This window comes from Aulonocara sp. 'chitande type north' Nkhata Bay, linkage group LG1, assembly GCF_057382095.1.
Source record: "Aulonocara sp. 'chitande type north' Nkhata Bay isolate Kocher_YH1m ecotype deep benthic linkage group LG1, A_spYH_male_GT1.1, whole genome shotgun sequence".
Lineage (NCBI taxonomy): Eukaryota > Metazoa > Chordata > Actinopteri > Cichliformes > Cichlidae > Aulonocara > Aulonocara sp. 'chitande type north' Nkhata Bay.
This window is the reverse complement of record NC_141344.1, coordinates 737,424-743,085: the sequence shown is the minus strand read 5'-3', so window position 1 is coordinate 743,085 and position 5,662 is coordinate 737,424. Positions and strand designations below refer to the sequence as shown.

The 5,662-nt window shown below is 48.5% G+C and overlaps 1 protein-coding gene across 2 annotated transcripts in view; it reads right to left on the bottom strand.

Moving 5' to 3' along the window:
• tshz3b (teashirt zinc finger homeobox 3b) overlaps positions 1-5,662 on the bottom strand; it is a 29,271-nt gene that overhangs the window by 22,599 nt on the left and 1,010 nt on the right. The window lies entirely within an intron of this gene.

Below are 5,662 nucleotides of genomic sequence, written 5' to 3'. Positions count from 1 at the left end.
ACCTGATTGCAGGTTAAAGCTCAATAAATTTGATATATTAATAAGTTTAAAGTTAAATAAAGTTCTGCTGCACTTTTCCTGCCTGCTTTCAGCTCAGTGCTGGCTCACAAACACGGCACTCAGATCAAAACTTTCAGAGGCTCTGATCTGTGTGTGTCTGTGGACTGAAGAGGAAGGCCCTGTCAGCCTGAGGAGGATGTCAGCTTAGGCTGGCCCTGATTACCAGACCTTCAGACGGGTCCTCGCTGCCGGCTCTCCTGCCTTTCATCACACTCACGCACGCACGCACACACAGACTGATGGCTGCCAGTCTCGTCTGGGTTAGGCCAAAGCCTCCGTGGGAAAGCGAAGGACACACACATTTCGCAGACATAAAGGGAACCCCCACTGAGGGTAAGAAGAAACCAGACCTGGAGCTGAGCCCAGATGACACTCAAAACAGACACACACACACACACACACACACACCTTGTCTCAACACTAACTCATCCTCCAACTGGGCCTCTCGTCTCTCGATGTGTCTCCTGAGCATGACAGGAAGTCTAACGGGCCGTAAAAATAAAGGCAGCAGTTGGAGAGGAACGGCCGAGCTTCTTAAAGAGACTCAAAGCATCATTCAGAGTTTGAGGGAAATGATGACGATGATTAGGAACCCTCTGTGATGAAGAGCGTGGGAGCAAAGAAAATCTCAAAGCAGGCTGTGTAGCTGTCTCAGTAATAATCTGTGAGACCAGTGTGTGTGTGTGTGTGTGTCACAGAAACCTTGTTTATCCTGAACACACACACACACACCTGCCATTCTTCCCTCCGTCACGTCTTCTCTGTGTCGCTTCAAGAATGAAAACGATTTCCCTTTAAACACACACTGCTGATGTTTTAGCTGCTGTTGTTCTGACTCCCCCCCCCCACACACACACACACACACACACCAGGGTGTTTGGAGAGGAAGAGGAGGTGAGCAGGGAGCAGACAGAGGAGAGGGGGGAGAAGAAATGAGGAGGAGCGGATGCAGCCTTGTGAGCCAATTTAAGAAATAACTGCTGATGCATCAGCTATCGACTGTTTGAGCGCTCGTGATAACGCTCAAGGCGAAACTGGGAGCGAATGACAGCATCAACTGCCGGCAATAAAGTGCAGAGCGCCAGACCAAGGGAGGCTAATTGACAGCTGTCAACCTAATGGGAGCCGTGACGGAGGATTGTGAGAGAGAAGGAGAAGAAACACTGTTTAGAAACCATCAGCCACTTATCCTGGAGGAATGGGGGGGACCCCCCGTGACTGTCGTTTGTCTGCTCGCCGGCTTCTTCGTTCCTTTCTGCTTCCTCCCGCCTGTGCGCATAATCTGCTTTACAGTGTCAATGGCTTCCTGTCCGTCCTTGTGATCCAATATTTAACTACGGTACAATCACAGCATCCGCCAGCTTCAAATGCTTCATTAAGGGGCCGAGTTTAACCGCAGCGGGTCACAGACGACGGCCTTGGTGTTCCAGCCTCACGCTGAACGAGCTTCAGAGACCGTGGCGTATTCCCGTACACGTCTCTGACCTCACAGCTCATCTGACCTCATATATTTACTCCAGATAAAGATCAAATTTTAGGGCTACGTCTCTGAGTCTGAGAACCACAAAAACACCAAACCTGCTTTGCTTTGGGTCCTTCTCTTTGTGCACAACACATCATTTCCTTATTTTTCCGGAAATGTGCTTTTTATTTTTCAGGTAAACTTCTAAGTTCTCCGCCTGAAACTGATGGTGTCACGATGGTGACACTTCCTGTTTGGTATCAGATGTGTCCTCTCAGCTGAGATCCACTCACATTCACCATAAGACAGACACTATCTCTGCCTTTAAGATTGAAACTTTCCTTTTTGCTAAAGCATATAGTTAGGGCTGGACCAGGTGACCCTGAATCCTCCCTTAGTTATGCTGCAATAGACGTAGGCTGCCGGGGGATTCCCATGATCCTTGTTCTGATGGATGTCTCTTTGCTTCCCATTTCTGATTGCCAGGTCTTTACTTTATAAACACCTTCAGGTGACTGTTGTTGAGATTTGAATCGAACGGTTTGTAGACGAGGTTACGTACGAGTGAGCGCCCTGCAGGCTGGGGAACCAATAATATCACAGCTTTAAGGAACCAATCACAGTGTGCGAGTCAAACAAATAATGACGTGGAAACATCGTAACGACTGTGAAACAGCGATCAAATGTCCATATGTAGCAGTTTGTAGCATTGTTACCGTGGTTACCGCCTGATTAGGGCAGGCCGGACGTGAAAAAGACCCTCAGATATCGAGTCACCAGAATAACGCTGGTTCGTGATCAGATCGTGTTTTCTTAAAAATCCTTTTACGGCCTTTTTTGAAGCTGCTGCAGATCGGCCATGTTGGAGCAGGCGGTGGAAGCCACTCCCACTTTAACTCTGTGACATCAGGAAAGTGCCGCTCGGCTGGAGACAGGCTTCCTTCCTCACATTGTTTTCTAAGACCTGCAAAAAACCAGCTCAACAGTTTGTGTTTGAGAACGCAACACTTTATTATTCTAACTGCTGCAGTCGTCCGCCGAGCCGTCGAGGACGCCGAACATCCGAGTCGTGGTATACGTCTGGCATTTTCAATTTTTTTGCTTAAAATCTAATTTTAACAAAGTCAAAAGAAGAAAACAGTCATCAGCGGTTCCAGAGATGAAGAGACCCGGAGCAGCTTCGTTTGAAGGGAAAACGTGCGTGTGGCCCGTGTTGGTTCACCGGCGACCGAACATGCAGCAGCTGAGCGCATGGGCACGAAAACGGCGCGGGGTTCTTCGTGAACATCGCCTTAACCCGAGGAAAAAGGCCGACCTCTGATACCTGAGCGTCTTCAGCAGCCATGTGTGTGTGTCTGTGTGTGCGTCTGTGTGCGTGTGTGTGCTGTTCACTAACAGGTGAAATAAATCAGAGACGAGTGGCATGTTTCTACGACTAACCAGAGCTCAAAGATCATCTGACAAACCTTGACGTGACTTTTGGAGCTCAAAAAGTCTCTGAATCGTTTCTACTGAAAGACGTCGCACACCGAGGAAAGCGCCAACCTTCCCTCCGTTTGAGCCTCACAGTGATCAGCTCACCCATAACATCACGAGTCACATGATCTTCAGCCTCATCGTCACCTGATTTTACCGAATTATGATGAAAAGCTGCAGTTTGGAAGATAATCATTAAAACTTTAAACAAACTCAACCAGCTGAACTTTAACGATGGATCTCGTTACATCACGGAGACAATGACACACTCACGCACACACACTCCTATGAACTAAGACTTGTTGTCCTCACACGAGTGTGTGTGTGTGTGTGTGTGAGGACTTGTAATTCAAATGTAAGACGTGCAGGCGCCTCACTGATGATGGCGTTTTTTTGTTTGGGGATAAATAACGGCGCTGTGCTGTTTGATGGTGGAACTTCCTGTGTGAGAACAATGAAGTGTGACTTTGAAGCTTGGGGACAAAAGCCCGCTGATGTCACGAGCTCGGAAAAAATAAAGCCTCCTGCTCAGGACGGTCACCTCGAATGAACCCTCACCGGCGGCGGGGTGGACGGGAGGCAAACGAGGACGGCGTACGATCATGTTGATTAAATCCAGCGATGGTGGAGAGCTAATTGGCGAGCGTGACAATGTGCGGAGCTTGTCATCTCCAATCATTAGGCCTGTCACAGATCCATCAGCTGCTCGGCTAATTAGCACAACGCTAATGAAGCTGGCAAAACAACTCCTCTTAAGACAGCTGAGCGCGCTCCATCACCACGGCAGGAAGCGTGTGTGTGTGTGTGTCGGGTGGTGAAGGGGAGAAGAAACGGGTCTAATGTTCAGAAGAGCTCAGCAGAGACTCAAAAATGTAAATGCCAAGAAAACGGCAAGGTTTGGTTACAAAGAGAAAATGTGAGTGAGAGAAGGAGCATCAGATTCACCTCCTCACTGTGAGGCCACGCCGCTAACTGCTGCGCCACCGCGCCGCCCTGGCCTGCAGGAACAATCCTCTGAACATCCTCACACTGACACGGAAACACACAAATGTGCTTTTAGATGAGAAACATGGCGTCCAGTAAAAACAGTCTGCGCATGTGGAGCGCGTGCTGTGAGCTTGCTGTGGCGTGCACGACCAAACTTTCACCTCAGACAAGCGTGTCCTGAGCACACGTGCTGCTCAGGGAACAGATCAGCGTCACGGCGGAACACGCCGAAGGAAAAGCAGGCTCCTCGGCCCAAAACTCCGAATCATCCTCCCAGAACTCTGTCACCACACGGCAACCAGTTTGACATCACCCTCTCAAACTCAATCTTCCAAAACCGCTCAGCTCGCAGCTGTAGGACGAGGAGAGGAGGAGAGGAGAGGAGAAGAAAAAATAGGACGTGGCTGCTAGTTTGAAATGAAGCTCCTCCTTCAGCAGGCACGTTTATTCTCAAGAAAGAAATCCATCGTTTAGCTTCTGCATCTATCCGCGGCTTTAACCCCTCCCGGCATGTCCATTACCCCCCCACCCCCCAGCACTGATTGACCATAAGAGCCTCTGATGAATGTGGCTGTCAGCGTTCAGACGATTGAATCAAATATGAAGCAAAGCCTCACATCTGTAACACCACAGTGTGTGTGCGCGCTCAGCAATCCTCCAGTTAAAGCCAAACACCAAAGGTTAAAGGTCATCGTAAAATGATCTGTGATTCAGCAAGATGTTAAGCAGAGCGCTAACAACAGAACGAGGTGAGCGCTGAAGTTTGTGAGGTCGACGTGACTTCAGCCTGTCTGGGGGGAGGAGGAGGAGGAGGAGATTATTGGGAATGAACAGATCAAAAGCCCGGTCGGGTGACGGGTGATCAATCAGGCGTCAAATCAAAGATGGCGACTGTCCATTAAGCTCTTTTCCAGCATCACTCCCTCCTCGCTCTGCAGCCCGTGAACTAATCTTTACTTGGGGAGAGAAGTCTTTCCCAGAAACTGAAAGAGGAGGGAAAGAAAACAGAGGTGGAAAAATCTGAGGGCCGGGAATGACCGGCCCCCGATTATCGAGGATAAATCGACGGCCGGAGGAACAACGAGAAACTCAGAAATATGACGACACTAAAAATGAGAAAAATGTTTTAAAAATCCATCAACTAAAAAAGAACAAGATAAATCTGACTTTGTTTTCTGTCGGTTATTTGGTAATCCTCAAAAAACCCATTGGAGTCGGCAGACCCAAGGTGCTGGGTCCACACTGAGCCCGACCAAACCTTTTCCTAGAGCTCATACTGACCTTTGACCTCTGCTGGAAGCTGATGGTCACATGTGTGAAGAGCTGAAGGTTTATTCTGAAAATTCACTTCATCGAACATGCAGCCTACAGGTGTGTGTGTGTGTGTGTGTGTGTGTGTGTCAAAATAAAAATATTTTACTCAAAATAAACTCTCACACACTCCAAACACACGTTGGGTTAAAACGGTAAAAATCTGAAAAATAAATCCAGCTGTCTGTTTTTAACTAGAGATGCTGTGTGTGCGTGAGAGCGCGTGTGTGTGAGAGTGTGTGTGTATGACAGTGTGTGTGTTTGTGTTTGGAGTGTGTGTGTGAGAGAACGAGTGTGTGTGAGAGAGTGGGGAAATATTAATGAAAAGTAGCTGCTTAGCGGAGGGGGGCAAACAGCGGGGCTTAC